Source organism: Cyprinus carpio, chromosome A22, assembly GCF_018340385.1.
Source record: "Cyprinus carpio isolate SPL01 chromosome A22, ASM1834038v1, whole genome shotgun sequence".
NCBI classification, from domain to species: Eukaryota; Metazoa; Chordata; class Actinopteri; order Cypriniformes; family Cyprinidae; genus Cyprinus; species Cyprinus carpio.
Genome location: NC_056593.1, coordinates 5,840,342 through 5,857,405, shown reverse-complemented (window position 1 = coordinate 5,857,405; position 17,064 = coordinate 5,840,342). Strand labels below are relative to the sequence as shown.

Genomic DNA, 17,064 nt, shown 5'->3' with positions numbered 1-17,064 from the left:
AGCGCGTTGCTATGTGGTTGCTAAGGTGTTCTGAACAGTTTTTAACAAGTTGCTATACAGTTACTAAAGTCTTCTGATTTGATCTAAGCACATGTGGTCGCTAAGATGTTATGAATGGTCTTTAGCACGTTGCCATGCAGATGAGTGGTTTTAAGCATGTTGGTATGTGGTTGCTAAGGTGCTCTAAATGGTTTTGAGCACATTGCAATGTGGTTGCTCAGGTATTCTGAGTGATTTTAAGCATGTTGCTATGTGGTTGCTAAGGTATCCTACATTAAGTGATTTTAAGCATGAAGCCATGCAGTTGCTAAGGTGTTCAGAGCAGTTTTTCCATTTCTTCATCTGCACATCATCCACCTTCCATATATTTCATAACATTTTATCATATGGAATTAAAAACATCACGCTGTAAAACATTATGGAGTGTTCATATATTTTTCCCATCTTATGAACAGAACCTGCGAGAGCTCAGCGGAGATGGATGATGTAACCCGTCGTCATGATAATGGAATCTCCCTCTGCAGACAGTGATGGATCTGTTGCCGTGGCAGCCATTGCCGCCCGCTGACATTCCGCTGACGGGCAGAGGACCATTGCCAAGCACTCTGCCTGCTGTCACAGAGTGGTGTGTGTGTGCATGTGTGTGTGGTCTGGGACTCCGGCCAGAGCGCTGGCTGACAGTGCCCCCTCACGCAGCTCCACTAAGAGGACCATGCAGTGCTCAAGAAAACAGAAGAAGCCCTGTGAGCGAGCTGCGCACCAGGGCAGCGGGTTCATTGTCTCTACACAACGTTTCCTAACCAGACATGGGACGACAAGTTTCAAGTGTCAAGTAAAACTGACAAAAAGTGACATAGCCAATTGAACATGATTTATGTGTTTTATGCTTAATTTCAAAATGCTGTTTTGTTGGTCTCTAGCCTAGTTAGCACTGCATTGTTTGTCACGTACGGTGTAGAGTATCCTACCTGACTGGAGTATCTAAATGGAGTCGGATATCATGTGGACATCACTTTCTTTCAACAGATGTTAGTAGTACTTACTATGGAATACCGTTTCAGGCACAAAATAAAAAAGTTAATTATGACTTTTTACATCACAATTTAGAATTTGAACAATATATTTCTTGCAATACTGCGAGATATAAACACATAACTGAGAGATATAAACTTGCAGTTCTTAGAAAAAAAGTCAGAATTGCAAGATATACACATTTTTCCGATTTCGCAAATCAGATTTTTTTTTTCCCGCTCCAGTTTCTGAGTTTACATCTTGCAGTTCTGTTTTATTGTTTTTGCCATGGAACAATTTTTTTTTAAAAAAAGGTCATTTTGACTTTATTTCACAACTCTGACTTTTTTCTCACAAATTGTGAGTTTATATCTGACAATTCTGCATTTATATCTCACAATTATGACCTTTTTATTCTTTAAAATTGTGAGAAAAAGTTGAAAAATATATATAAACTCAAAATTGAGAGAAAAAAATCTGAATTGTGAAATAAAAAGTGACAAATACTTTTCTTTTAATTCTGTGGGAGAAACAAACTTCCATAATATTCTGTATAGTATGCTAGTATGCTATTCCAAATGCAGCTAATACGTAGAAGTATTTAGCTAACTACTAGCATACTACATACTATAAAAAATATTTAGTTTAAATTAAATAAAACCAAAAACATTTTACAATTTTCAATACTTGACAATTAAGGCCCATTCACAGCAAGATCAATAAATATAAACATATCTATAACAATAACTATATTAGCACCCACACCAATAGATGATATAATTTTAAGTGTGAACTGCAGTTTTGTCGTCTGCCACTTTAAAAGCTAAAACTCTAAAACAAAAAAAAACAAAAAAAAAATCTGGTGGATTCTGGTTGGTTGTCAAAGCTTCCTCTTTGTCATCAACGTTATTGTTGTAGCGTGAACTTCACTATTCTCTTAGAATTAAAATGATTTTTAAAACTTCATTGTTATAGTTATCATCTTTGGTGTGAACAGGCCTTTAGAGTTGCTACATCGCGTCTACTCTCCGTAAATGTGAACACTTATATAGATGATTCTGTGTGAAAATGCTTCGTTGCAAATTTGTCCATATTTTTTATATTTTTATAAGCAGAGGTGACACATCAAAAGAAATCCAATAGATATAAAGACACAAAAAGTGATTGTAAACACGCACCAGCCGCTAACATTCAGCGCTGTAATCAGCAGCACATGTGGCTCCTTCCACGGGAAACTTCCGAGACATGAAGTCTGAAACATAAAATAGACAAAAAGCACTGAAAAAAAAAGACACATTGTGACTTTTTTTCCCAAATCAACCACCGAACAGCACTGTCTCTCTGACTTTCTGTCTGTGGAGTGTGTGTTTGGATGCAATAATCACTGCATTCATACTCTTTTTAATTCCTGCACACTGTGTGTATGTGTGTGTTTACATAGATTCAGATGGGACTCTCTGCTGGAATGCACATAAGTGCCCCTCTCGTTCTGTCTGGTGCTGCTCTCTAGTTGACATTTAAAGGCTAACAGCAGGCACTTAGACTCTAAAACACTATTGGAGAGTTGGCCTGTCAGTCAAATTTGGCCAGCAAATGGAACTGATCTCCTTATGCCACACACAAATACTGGCTGCATGGCCACTACTTTCTGTTCAGTATATACTGTACTGTATACTATACTTTTTAAAATAAAGGTTTTTTTTTTTTAGAATTAATGGTTCCATTCCATGAAATGTTCTTTATTGTGAAAAATCTCTTTTAGATGTTCTCCACATTATGGATCACTGCAAAACCCTTTTTGAAACCTTTATATTTAAGAGTGTGCATACTTCTTTTTTTTAAATAGTATTTGAAAGTTTAAGCATTAAGTAACTTATTTGAAAAAAGCATACTAACATACTGCTATGCACAGTATGCAAATTTCCTGTATGCATAGAATTGAAATGCTAAAACGTGCATTGCACAACAAAGCACACTGGTTGTAGTACAGTATCCCACAATGCAATGTACTCGACTTCCGATGTTATAATTGAACTGAAAGTAAAAACAACAGTGATCATTAACATCTCTTTGTGATCATTCACACGCTATTTTACTTGGTAAGCCAGTCTTTTCTACGCAAATTTGGATTAAAAATGTAAAATATTATTCCCAAAAGATTACTGGACACTACATGCAGAAATAAATGTGTAATGTAGTATACAGCATACTACAATTTGAAATCAAAGAATAATGCATAGAATAATGCATCTTTCACATATTAATTAATACTATTATATTTAAATAGTGTACATTGCACACTTAGTAGTAAAAATTTAATAAAAAAAAAAAAATTTGGAATGGCATAATAGCATACCACTTTATATGGAAGAAATACTAATGTAGTATGCTATTCTAAATTCAGTGTTATATGCAAGGTCAATTTTCAATAAATCCATAGACTGTGCACATTATACACACTGCAAAAATAGTACAAGTAATATGCTAGCATGCTATTCCAAGTAGTGAAACGGTCACAATGAGTTATATCTCTCCTGCCTGAAGAATGCACCATTGTGTGTTTGAGATTAGCCCTGTAAGTTTAGCAGGAGATAGAACATTAAAGAAGAACAAAAGTGCCTGACAGGCCCAGTTAAACTCTCTCTCTCTCTCTCTCTTTGTGTGTGTGTGTGAATCAGTTGAACTCTAGACCAGTACTGCATGAAATTTGGTATAGCACTTGCCAGTGTGGTTTACCGCAGCATGTGTGTGTGTTAGCATGTGTGTACGTGTGCGTCGGCAGTAGTTGACACACGCAAGGCTGGTATTTCCCTTGGGGAAGTTTTTCGCTGCTTGTAAGTCTGATGTCTTTGATTTCGTGCGCTAGAGGCAGGGGAAAGGAAGCAGCCGAACACCGTCTTGCTGCCTCTGTCAACTCAAGGGCCCTTGATAATGAAAGAAAGAAAGAAAGAAAGAAAGAAAGAAAGAAAGAAAGAAAGAAAGAAAGAAAGAAAGAAAGAATACCAATAGATAAGTAGAGATAGATTCAGTGACACAGATCTGGTGTATATGGAGAGAGTAGGTCGGTTTTTTCATGTTGAGCTTCATGGATGGAAGGAAATGAGAGGCTTTAATGGCATGGACGAGCAGCGTGTCCTGCCAGGTGCTCACACACACACACACACACCAGATCTTGCCAACTGTTTATTTGTCTGCCGGTTCGCAGGAGCCGCAGCACGACACGCTCTGATCCTTTGGAACAGAGCATGATCCAGGAGTCTGGAGGAAACTTCGGCCCACAGAACATCTCTCTGTCTCTCACTTAACATTATTTTATTTCTGGTTGTACACTCTTAAAAATAAAGGTGCTTAAAAGGTTCTTCACTGTGATGCCATAGAAGAACCATATTTGGTTCCACAAAGAACCATTCAGTCAAAGGTTCTTTAAAGAACCATCTCTGTCTTACCTTTTTATAATCTGAAGAACCTTCTTTCACCACAAAGAACCTTTTGTGGGAAGTCGTGGGCTAGTGGTTAGAGAGTTTGACTCCTAACCCTAAGGTTGTGGGTTCGAGTCTCGGGCCGGCAATACCACGACTGAGGTGCTCTTGAGCAAGGCACCGAACCCTCAACTGCTCCCCGGGCGCCGCAGCATGAATGGCTGCCCACTGCTCCGGGTGTGTGTTCACTGCTGTGTGTGTGCACTTTGGATGGGTTAAATGCAGAGCACAAATTCTGAGTATGGGTCACAATACTTGGCTGTATGTCACGTCACTTTCACTTTTTTTTTTCACTTTCACTTTTGTGAAACAGAAAGGTTCTTCAGATGTTAAAGGTTCTTTATGGAACTATTTAGACAAAAAGGTTCTTCTATGGCATTATGAAGCGCCTTTATTTTTTAGAGTGTTGTATTCATCTGAAGCAAGTTTTGTCATTATGTTTTGTATATTGTATATATATATATATATATATATATATATATTAACAATTATATATCTTGTATATATATATATATATATATATATATATATATTAACAATTGGAAATATTGTCTATTTTGTAAATGACATTAAACACCACAGTTTATTGTGTCATGTTGCAAGATTAATTGCTGATTAAACATTGTGATCTAACATAAATACACACAGATCTTCGGTTTTACACTGTGAAAATGTGTGTGTACAGATGTCATCTGTGTGTGCATGAGAGCTGGTGTGAATGACACCATGAGAATACACGAGAAGAGAGAAATGAGACTGACAGAACGCAAGAGAGATTATTAACACTAGAGTTCTGCCTGTGCAAAAGTGCCTCAGAGATAGGGAGCTGCCAAGATTGTGCTATCTGGTTGCTAGGGTAATATGAGCAGTTGCTAGGTGGGTTCTTAAAGGTGTAAATCAAAGTAGCCCACACACAATTTATTTTTATTTTACTTCTGCTTTATTTCACATGTTTGTTTTATTTCATTTCTGCTTTATGGTTAGTGGCCAAATTAAGTAACCCGAATGCTCCAAATATTTGATAACATTTTAATAATATTCTAACATTTGTTATAAATATATAAATCTGAATAATATTTTATTTCTGCTTTATTTTTGGGGGTGAAATTAACAGATTTTTTTAATATTTTGTTTTACTTTATTTACACACACACACACACACACACATATACACACACATTATATATACATATTATATATATATATATATATATATATATATATATATATATATATATATATATATATATATAATATTTCTGTTTTATTTTATGGGCTTGTCACCCATAATTGAGTGACCTGAAGGCACAAAATATTTATAAAAATTACATTTTTGTAATGTTCTAATATTTATGTTAAATAATTATGTTAAGTAATATTGCAATTTTAATTTTAATGTAATTTTAATGAAATTGAATTTTTAATTAAAAAAATGATCAGCATGGTCAAAATATTTGTTACATTACATTTTCACAATATTCTAATATTTTTAATACTTCTTTTTTAATACTTCTGTTTTATTTTATTTAATGGGCTTGGAGTTAAATGAAACTGAATACTCAAAATATTTGTTCAATAATATTTTAATATTTTATTAGGTCTACTATTAGAATAGTACTACATTTATTAACAAGCAAAATATAATAGCATATAAATAAAAATGCCCCTCAAGTTCAACTTCAGTGCTCCCTTTAATGAAGAAAAAAAGTTTTCCAGAAAAAAACAAAAACAAGTCTGTGGATTCCTAAAAGAGGAGACCGGCTCGTGCCGACAGGACTGCAGTTAGTTGCACTATGTGCCGCTAGGGGGGACTGCTGTACCACCGTACTCCGTATCGCCGCTGTGCTGCGCGAGACGCTGCTGCCGCTCGTGTCCCTCTCGCTCTCTAATCACGCTCTGCGTCTCTCCCCCTCTCTTTATCATTCTGAACCACCCCTCCTACCCCCGTCACTTACCATGCCCTTCTGAGAGAAGAATCCACGGCGTGTGCGATTTAGAGGGTGTGTGTGCGTGTATGTGTGCGCGTGACAGTTTATGAGCCCGGCTTCTGTTTGTGTGTGCGTAGAGGCGCTATGAAGGCCGGCTCTATTGTGTGCAGCGCAGTGCTCTGTTACCTGCGCGCAAGTGATTAGAGCGCCGTAATAAACGGAGAGAGAGAGAGAGAGAGAGAGAGAGAGAGGGAGAGGAGGAGAGAGAGAGGGAGGGAGGAGAGAGAGAGAGAGAGAGAGAGAGAGAGAGGAGGGGGTGAACGAGGGATAGGTTGAGTGGAAGAGTAATAAAGACCGAGGGAGGAGATGAAATTCCAGCTGCCTGTGAAAGGCTGTTTCCTGCAGCGCTGCCACGAGATTAATGACGAGAGAGAGAGAGAGAGAGAGAGAGACGGAGGCAGGAAGAGTGCATCGCAAACGGCTCCGTGAAAGTATCCGGTCCGTGGCGACGGCGGCCCGTTTAGCGGTGGTTAAAGTTCTCCCAAGTTATCATTTTAATAGCGTTCTCTCACGCGCGCACGGATCACTGTCGACGCAGATCGGCAGATATTGCGCGCGCAGAGGGCATTCGCTGCCAGGCCTCGTGCTCTGCGCTCCTTGCACTTGGGGTAAAAGAATTTCATTTTACGTCACGGCTGGACGTAAAAGTGAGACGAAAAGAGTTTGCTAGATTGTCTTCATTGCACTGCTTTCCAGATCCGTGTTGTTGTTTTTTAATGTTTTGCAACTCATGGTCTATCTTTAGCTAATTTCGCTGGCGCATTACTTCAGTAGCTAGTACACTTACTTAATCTTTTTATACTAGTAAAGACATTGCTGTATGATAACTGTAGAGTTCATAAGTTTGATTAATTTCAGCAATGCTAACTGTAAGTTTAGCTGTCCTCCCTGTTTTAGATATGTCCTGCTTGTTAAATTATCTGTGCTAACTTGCTGTACTTTGAGCTAACCGTGTTGGCTGTGCTACTTTTTTCTGGAATAACTGTTAATTGTGCGAACTGGGCCATCTTTACCTGTGTTCGTTGAGTCTACTATGCCCTCAGATTTACCCGTTAAAGCAAATTTTAGCGAAAATCCAGTCATTTCGATATAAATCCACGCGATTGGGAATTTAGCGCAAGTGCGAAAGATTTGCAGATTTTTGCATTGAATAATAGACAGTGGACCTTTGGGCCACATTGTATTCTCTGATATAGCTTGGATAACTTTGCCACATACTGTTTTCTGACATACACATGCTAACATGCTAACTGTCATCTGTGCTTTACCTTCACTAACTTTGCTTTTCTGAGCTAATTTTAACGGCTTTTGCATGCTAACTTTGCTTTTTCTGTGTTAACTTTGCTAACTGTGCTAATTTCTGAGTCAACTTGTTCAGTTTTAACTGAAGGTAGGCCTAGCCTACTTGTGTCAACAATCAAATTACCTGTGCTAGCTTTCTTAGCTTTACTACGTTCCCTGATATCAGTTTTAACTGTCAGAAATATTGTTCTCAGAGTTTTGGATTGCTATGCTGTGTCAACTAAAATCTGTTTAGCCTGTGCTAATGAGTGAAATGCTTTGCAAACTGTGCAGCCCACTACCGAACCAATTCCTTAACAATACTGCCTTTAAAGTTGGTCCTTCTCAAGTTTGTTTAGGGGACATTTTTGAATCTCTGAATCGCTCGTGCGTTACGATCTGCTTTCTATATTTACCGAAACGATCGCTGGGACGGCTACAGTTTACGGCTGTGGGATTCCTCCGGGGAACATCTTGTTGTCACGGTCCACTGGCGTCTGAAGAGCGCCAAGGAAACCCTGACTGCAGGAGCGAGACGAGAAAAGAGACAGAGCGTGAGGGAATGAACGCAACGGCGCGTGTGTGCGCGAGGCTCTGTGGGAGAGAAACAGGTGCTTCCTGTGCTTTTGAAATGCGAGTATGTGTGTGCGCACGTAGCGCTGCCTGAAAAGCGTGTGATGTTTGCATGCGATTACTGGCCCCGCGCTCTCTCTCTTTCTCTCTGTGTGTGTGTGTGTGTGTACCTGGCTCACGCTGAGACAGGACCATTAATCCTGCTTACTGGCCGTTGAGCAGCGGAGAGATAAAGAACCAAATCCCCCTCTCTCTCTCTCTCTCTCTCTCTCTCGCCTGCTCGTACTAGGCTTGATGGCTCGGCCTGTCTGTCGTCACCTGTAACGAGCCGACGTGAATTAATTCAATTGCGTTCGACTCATCTGTAATGTCATAAACTGCGATTTGATTATTGTATTGATGATGCGCTTCCTGCGGGTTGATTATCTCATCCGAGACCAGACGTGTTCTGCGGTTGTGTGTGAAATCGTTACTAGTGAGGTCAGATCAACACTGACCTGGAGTCACGGGGGGAGAGAGACAGGACTGTGTGTCGGGTCACACTTTCTGTAACACACGCATTCGTCAATAACTGTCTGATCGATATTTTTAACTGTGCATTGATAACCGATAGGCTACACATGCCTGCCGGAAACACACACATGCACAGAGTGTTTCCCTGCACTGCCTCTCACTCAACAGTCTCTCTTTCAGGCTCTCTCTTCTCTGCCTTTTTCTCTGTCTATATATTTCTATCTATCTATCTATCTATCTATCTATCTATCTATCTATCTATCTATCTATCTATCTATCAGTATTTGTCTCTCTCAGCCTGTCTCTGTTTCTATTGCTTTCTTTGCATCTAAGTATACATGTACAAAAAGATAAAAATAATAATATAACAATAATAATATTTAAATGAACATCACAGTAATAGAATGGAATATTGTAACATCTTAGAAGTATTAAACTGTAACACATTATAACATCTTTAACTTACATAGAAACACACAGACATACTAAGGATCACTGTGGTGGACAGTATAGGTCTTTCTCTCTCTGTGTCTATGTCTCTGTCTATCCTTCTGTAATCATTCTTTCACTCTATCTGTTTGGTATCTCTTTGCCTGTCTATCTTTCTACCACTCTTTTTCTCTGTCTGAACTACCTGTCTGTCTCTCAGTTTCTCTTCCTCTCTGTTTCTCTCTCTTTCTATCGCTGGCTTTATCTGATTGTCTTTCTGTCTACCTCGCCGTCTCTCTCTCGGGGGCCGCAGCGATATATTAATAGCTCCTGCCGCCGAGACCCAATTCCCAGAGCCGTGTAAGAATTCATTCTGTCTCTCTCGCTCTCTCTCCAGTGGGAGGGCTGACTCTTACGCATTTGGAAATTTGGCCTGTAAGTACCCTTCAGCTGGGGATCAAAGCTGTACGCTGCACACACACCGCCTTAGAACGGATGTATAGAAGTGTGTGTGAGAAGGTCAGCAAGCGGCGACTCAGTCTTGGACGCGGTACAATCTCCAGACGGCAATCCCCACTGCGCAGGATTAAACTGTGTGTGTGTGTGGATTCATGTGCTGGAAAACACAGCTTGACACGCAAATTTTCCACACTGCGCTTAAGGGAATAAACTCACCCAGGACGTCTGTGGGATTGCACCAGTTTAAGTTTATTCCCCCGAACCTTCCTATTTTTCCACGCTGACCTGCAGTCAGTCCTTCCCACAGCCAGTTGCATCTGATCTGGAATCAGTTCATGACATCACTGTGCTGACCTGTAGGGGTCAGGGATTAGCTGGTTAGCATGGCCCACTTATCCCCTGCTAGAGGCCATAGATACACCACTCTGCAGATAAAAAGCATGACAAAAAGATGCATTTTATTAAAAAATAAAGCTGTTTTAAGTGATTCTCACAAGTGTGAAATGGATCAGTGCTGTCATGACATCATCATTGATCTGAATCAACAATGTCTTTCTTTCTCAGCCATCGATCTGTTTCTAGTCTCTCTCTGTTTGCATATTTATCTGTTTCTGTCTATATACATTTCCCTGTCTCTCTCTCTGTCTGTCTGTCTGTCTCTCTGTTTACTTATGTCTACTTATATACTTATATCTATTAGACAAAAAATACTATTAAAAACAGGGTTTTCTGCAGTGCATAATGTCGTGAGGGGCCTCCCAAAGGAAGTGGGGCCTCCAACTGCATTATGGGCCCCGTACACCACTGACTTAATTTTCTCGTCGAGAGAAAGCTGGGTTAGGATCATCAGTAGACAGACATTACAGTTTAGCTAATAAATGTGCTGTCTGAGGTAACTGGCAGGTAAGACCGCGATGCTTTTGTGAGTCACAGCGTCCTTCCGCCGGCAAGACCCATTGATTCTCTCTCTCTCTCTCTCTCTGTTCGCTCGCTCGTCTCTGCCAGATCTGACGCTTCCTTTAATTCTCTCTCAAGCTTGCCTTCCTCTCTCTCTTTATCAGATTCCTTCCCGCGCCCGTGTCTGCCGTTGCACCTATTAAAGACGCTCTGCAAATGGAATTCCTCAATATCGCACTCGGCGCCGCTTTGATGTGAAAGAGAGAGACAGAGAGATGGGGGGGCGAGGTGGTAGCATGAAAAAAGCCGCCAAATTGCGTGCTCGTTTTATCAAATGTGAGCTGATATTTGTCACCGAACGGCTAGGACTCTGCAGAGTATTTCAATTAACGCGGGGAAAACGCCGCTGCAGAATCGTTTGCGGTTTACCACGCGATTTCTTCCTATTTCAGCTTATGAAATTTGTGTTCTCGAAACTAAACTAAACTCCTGTTGGAGCAGGTCATTTAAATTCACTGGTCCAATGTTAAATTCACAACAAAACTTTGTTCAATTAATTTTTTTTTACAAAAACCAAGGTTTCTGTGGGTCTTAAAAAGTCTTTGCCCTTCCACAAATTAAAGCCTTAAAAGGCCTTAAATCAGAGCAGAAAGTCTTTAAATTGATAAAGTAATGGCATTAAATGTTGCATGAACTGAAAAATCTTTGTTAGTAGGCCATTTTCCAACACAGATATCTAAACATCCTCAAGTCAAGATACACTTACTTGAGTTGGAAAATGAACATATGAATTCTTGTTTTTTGAGAAATTCAACAAAATTAAGTGAATTTATGGTTAAAACAAGAATATATCTGGGATATGAAAATTAGTTTTCCCTTTAAATTAAGTAAAACCTCCTAACCCAAATCACATATATTCTCACCTTTTTTTACATCATAAATTCACTTCATTTTGATAAATTTCTCAGAAAATTATCTTTTAAGAATTTTTTAAGATCAAGATTTAAGAGTTTTTAGACATTTGCATTGAAAGCGACAAAAATGCCAATGTTCAGTGTGATCAAAAGATACAGTAAAAGTTATTTCCATATTCTAGTCAAACTATTTTTTTGTGTGTGCAAAATTAGTTAAAAAATAATAAAGAGATTTTCAAATACAACCCATGTTCGCATAAGACTCATGTTCCCTTTAATTTATTTCTTACATTTTCTTTAATTGGTCTTAAAAAGGTCTTGGTCTTTAAAAAGTCTGCCTTCATAAAACTTCAGAAACAATGAAATGTCACCCAAATAACAATTTGCAAGTAACCATATAATCTTGTATAGTTAAAACAGGGAAAAAAAACACTTACCTTATCTTGTTGTTCATGTCAAAAGTCGTGCACTGAATCAATCTCTGCAGTATTTTTGGTGCGGTTTCATCTTTTGCTTGGCAGAATTAACCAGATGGGTAGGTTGGGTGACATGCTGTCATCCTTGAAAACCAGCAATTAAACTTTGTAAGACAAAATATGACCAGAAGTAAATTCTCTCTCTGTCCTATACTAAAAACCCTGACATTTGCATTGGCCGGTCTGCAGGGCACTGATGGCTGACGTGAGCACTGTTGCATTGGCAGGCTGGCACTGATAAACTGGATTCACTCAAGCACACTGATCTAATGCAGTAGAAAACGCTTAGTTCACTAGTCAGTTGTTTGTGGCGTATCAGAGTATAAAAGCTTACTGTGTTTGTATGTCTCAATACTCATGTTTCTTATCCTAAAACACTTAAGTGAAGTCAGTTTCTCATGCATAAAATATGAGAAATGGAAAAGAGAAAGTGCATCAAACAACAAGACCTAGATTATTATCAGGAAATTACACATTTCTCAGCATTCCTGCGAGATGTGGCACTTTGCGGTTACCTGTGTATCATTTTCTGAAGTCATTTTCACTTCCTTATGGCAGCAATCTAAGTATCATAAGTAAATGATTCTGAACACTCCATTTAAGTCACAATTCTATGGATTATACAAATACAGTACAGTATATATATATACACACACACACATTGGTGAGTGCACAGAAAACTGTAATCTAATATATTTTAATAGTCATTAGCATGTTGCTAAGCTAACACCTGATATACGTTATACGTGTTATCATTTAAGTCATTACTTTCACAATGTTTCTAAAACATTTTTATTGTGGCTACTTAAAAAAAAAAATAGAAAATCTAAAAATTCTGAAAAATGTTACATGGTGTAATGTAATTAGAAATTACATTAAAAATAATTGAAAAAAACTATACATTACATTTTCACAACTCTAAAACTAAAAAAAAATGGCCACAAATTTAAAGTCCTTGATATGAAATACATTGTAAATCTTTTAAATGGTATAAATCACTGTCAAAAACATAAAAATGACACTATAAAACACTAGTATATGTACACACACACAACAACATGTACACATTTGCGAGTATGCGATGGCCATCATAAATCTGCACACACATTGGTGAGTCACCCAAACGACTGCTTGGCAAATACTGGAAAATCCAATATTATATATGAAAACTTCTAAAATAAAATTATGAAAATCTTGCATGCGATGGCCATCATAAATCTGCAAGTGCGCTATTTAGGACAGAGCCATCAAGTCCTTTCTCACCACACAAGTTCTCTGTGAATTTTAAAGCGTTTAATTACAGCCAAGGAAAAGAAGGATTAACAGATAACTAGGAGAAAAACAATGGACCCCAATGAGATTGATAGAGATTGAAAGGGCGGCCCCAGCAGTGGGGACATCTGCCAGCTGAGTGACCTCTGACATTTGTAATGATCAGCCATGGAAAACACATACACAGACACAAACGAGAGGATGGATGTGGCCAAAATTCGGGCTAAAAAAGAACTGGCAGAAAGTGAAAGAGAATGTGTGTGTGTGTGCCCGGCTTGCCAAGGTTGGCAGGGTCTTTGATTCGCTCTGACAGTCTTTGATGCCCTCCCAGTGCCCGCTGCACCTCTCTCTCTCTACACACACACACACACACACAAACCCTAAATGCCAGGATCAGACATAGCAGAACAAGGCTGACGTAACGCAGAGGAAAAGATGAGAGCGGGCCGGGAATGAGGCATGAAATGCAGAGGGGAAAAAAAGAGGAACGTTGTTGTCATCCTCCGTTAGCGGTCGTACTGAAATTTTTCCCTGGCTGGCACGCTTCCCACTACGAGCCGCAGAACACGAGTCTGCTGAATGCGAAAACAGGAGCAGATAGTGGAGAACACCAGCAGAGACGGAACAGGCTGTTAACGGTAGACAGGTACAGACGTGTCCTGCCTCTCGCTCATTTCATCAAGCAGAGCTCCTATACTGAAGGTAATCCTGATCTGAACCTTCATATAAACGTTAACCCCCAAAATGTGTGAATATTTAGATTAAAAACCAAAATAGTCCTTTTCAAGTTTTGAAAATCTCTGGAGAACAACTACCAGGCCCTTGCGGGAATATCTACTCGCACATACAGCTGAGCGCTTACAAGAGTTGAGCCCTTTAACAAACAACGCATCAATGTCTTCTCTGCACATGGGAATAACAACTCGAAGCAAATAAATGGAGGACATATAACAAGGTCATCCATGACGTCAAAACGCTTCAACAAAACTTTTTTTTTTTTTCTGACAGTCTTGACATGTAAATTATTTAGAGGAATTTTGTGTTATCTAAAAATGCTCTTTTTATTCCAATCAGTTATTAATACTTAGTCATATCTTCTTGAAATCATGGTTTTGGGGGCTACTGCATCTTAGTGAAGTTTGCACACAGAACAAGTTAAAAATATATGATAACGATGGATTTTTCAAAATCAGTTTTATATAAACTGCAAGTTATACATGAAAAACTGAGCTTTCCTGAATAAATCTGAGTTTTGAACAAACTGGTTTAGTTAATGATTCAATGACACTCTCATAAAAGCAGTCACTTGTTTAGTTCATAAATTCATCTGTTTAATTAATCCGTTGAGTGAATAAAACAATAAATCACCTATAAAAACGTATAAAGTCACTTGATTTGTTCTTGAATTAATCTGTGTTTTGAATGAATCCATTTAGTGAATCATCAGAGACTCACTTGTGAAAATGGATCAGTGCATTCAAACAAATCAATCAAACGAATGTTCATTTCCTGAATTAATCAGTGTGTTTGAACAAATTGGTTGATGATTCAGTGACTCACTCATAAAGACTCATTGTTCAATTTTTGAATTTATCAGCATTTTGAATGAATCAGTTTGGTAAATGATTCAATAAGTCACTGATAAAAAAGTTTTTTAGTTCCCAAACTAATCAGTGTTTTGAAAAAAATCAGTTGAGTACAATAATTAATGATTCATTTTGACAGTCACTGTCAACAAATCAGTTTAGTCATTAATCAATGACCCAACTCATAAAAACAGAAACATGTTCATTTCCTAAACTGATGTTTGAATGAATGATTCAATGACTCGGTCATAAAGACTCACTTGTCAGCTACTGGCATAACAATGCAAACTTGAGAAAGAGTCAGTAAGACACAGACTTACCAATCAGCCAATAAGAAGCATGTTTAATCTTGACCTCTTATAATTTTCTATCTGTTGTCTATTCTTTTCTCTCATTCCTTCTCTTCTCATCTCTCTCTTCTGCAGACACTGCTTTGGGCAGTAGCAAAGATGACAGAACGCTCTCAAGAATGACTCACAGATGGAGAAAGCACAAGAAAACGAGGGTTTGGAAAGGGAAAGCCAGCGAACAGCGTGAGCAGTGCAGCGCTGGAGCATGTGAGGGCAAGAAGTACTTCAACACACACACATTAAGAGCATACCAGCGCTGTGTGTGCGTTAAGAGGGTTGGGTTTCTAAATGACAGATCATTATCATGCTAATTAAAGCATTTTGTAGCTGTGACTTGTGCAGTATTTGTGTATGTGTGTGAGTGTCTAATTAAGGCCGGTTCATCAGCGCCCAGCTCATTTACACCATGCTAGAGCGACACCCTGATTCAAGCACACGGACAGTAATGAAGCTATTAATTATTATAGCACTTTAACATATTTAGCCTTAACTGAGCCAAAACCGAACAGCTGAACCACCTCAACTGAACCACATGAACCCAACAAAGCTTCAGCAGTTTAACACAGTCTAGCACAGCTGAGCCAAAACTCAGCACAGCTAAACTAAACCAACACAGCTCAATCAACACGTCTGAACTACACCAAAATATTTTTTTTGATAAAGGCTTTCGTGAACAAAATACACATAGCATGTCACAAAAATTCATTATATCCACATTCATTGCATTTTATGACATGCTAAATAATTTACAATGTTCTTACAACATCTGAAGAAGAAAAGTATGGTAATACAAACAATTGAGATCAAATTATTATAAATTAATATAAACAATATATAAAATGTTTGTATATCTGGTTAAATTTTACACTTTCCTAATTAATATAAAAACAACAAAAAATTATATATTAATATAAACAATTATGATATTAACCTAAACAAATCAATAAAAATTTATATAAACATTAATTAATATAAATTAGAATAAATTATTACAAACAACAATTAGTAATTTAATACAAATTACTATATAAAATGTTTTTATATTTGGTTTAGTTTTGCACTTTCTTAATTAATATTAAACAAATAAATATATTAGTATAAATAATTACATTAATCTAAACAAATCAAGTTAAAATAAACATGGATATAAATTATTATAAGCATTCAAATAATTAGTAAATTAATATAAACTAATTAACATATAAAATGTGGGAATATTTAGTTACATTTCACATTTTCTTGATGTAAAACAAAACAATATAAATTAATAAACATAAATTAATAAAATAAATAAAATGTTTTAATATATGGTTTAATTTTGCACTTTCTTGTTGACCAAAATGTTCATTTCATCACCTAAAATTAGATATCATTTTAGTTCAAGTAAAATGGAGTAAAACTGGTATATCAAATAAAAAAATAGATAGATAGATAGATAGATAGATAGATAGATAGATAGATAGATAGATAGATAGATAGACAGCATATTAAGATCAGACCCAAAACCACCTGTTCTTTTGGTGATGGGGTATAAGCTGATCTCAGAGCAGCACCTTTACCTTAGAGGATTTATTTTCGTGACCCCTGTTGACTCAGTAATGTTGGAGACAGCACGGTCTTTGTTCGGTTCAATGAAGCGCTTCCTCATGCTAATGCTAGAAGCTGGAGAGCGAGAAGTTTAATTAGCGACTTAGTATTGATCAGCACTGAGGTTACCTTTGCTGACAGAGCACAGTTTGAGGGGCCGCGTGTGCGAGCGCTTGTGTAAGCCAGTACCAGGAATGTAATTAAGAGATTCAGAAACCACTGGGGTGCTGGTGGAAATTGGGATCCTTT

General features: G+C 37.8%; 2 long non-coding RNA genes across 5 annotated transcripts in view; one reads left to right on the top strand and one right to left on the bottom strand.

Annotated features, from left to right (window-relative positions):
• The window catches only part of LOC109070454, a 37,460-nt gene extending 21,899 nt beyond the window's left edge, over positions 1–15,561 (top strand). The window contains exon 3 of one of the 2 annotated variants that reach the window (XR_006153257.1): positions 15,304–15,561. This is a non-coding gene — a long non-coding RNA (uncharacterized LOC109070454). Of the gene's footprint in view, positions 1–455; positions 576–15,303 lie in introns of those variants that run through there. The other variant, XR_006153258.1, reaches the window with a different exon arrangement.
• The window catches only part of LOC122134998, a 29,709-nt gene continuing 14,101 nt past the window's right edge, over positions 1,457–17,064 (bottom strand). For 2 of the 3 annotated variants that reach the window (XR_006153259.1, XR_006153262.1), the window contains 3 exons: positions 11,982–12,104; positions 9,950–10,158; positions 1,457–2,263 (listed from right to left, as the gene is read on the bottom strand). This is a non-coding gene — a long non-coding RNA (uncharacterized LOC122134998). Of the gene's footprint in view, positions 2,264–9,949; positions 10,159–11,981; positions 12,105–15,198; positions 15,330–17,064 lie in introns of those variants that run through there. The other variant, XR_006153261.1, reaches the window with a different exon arrangement.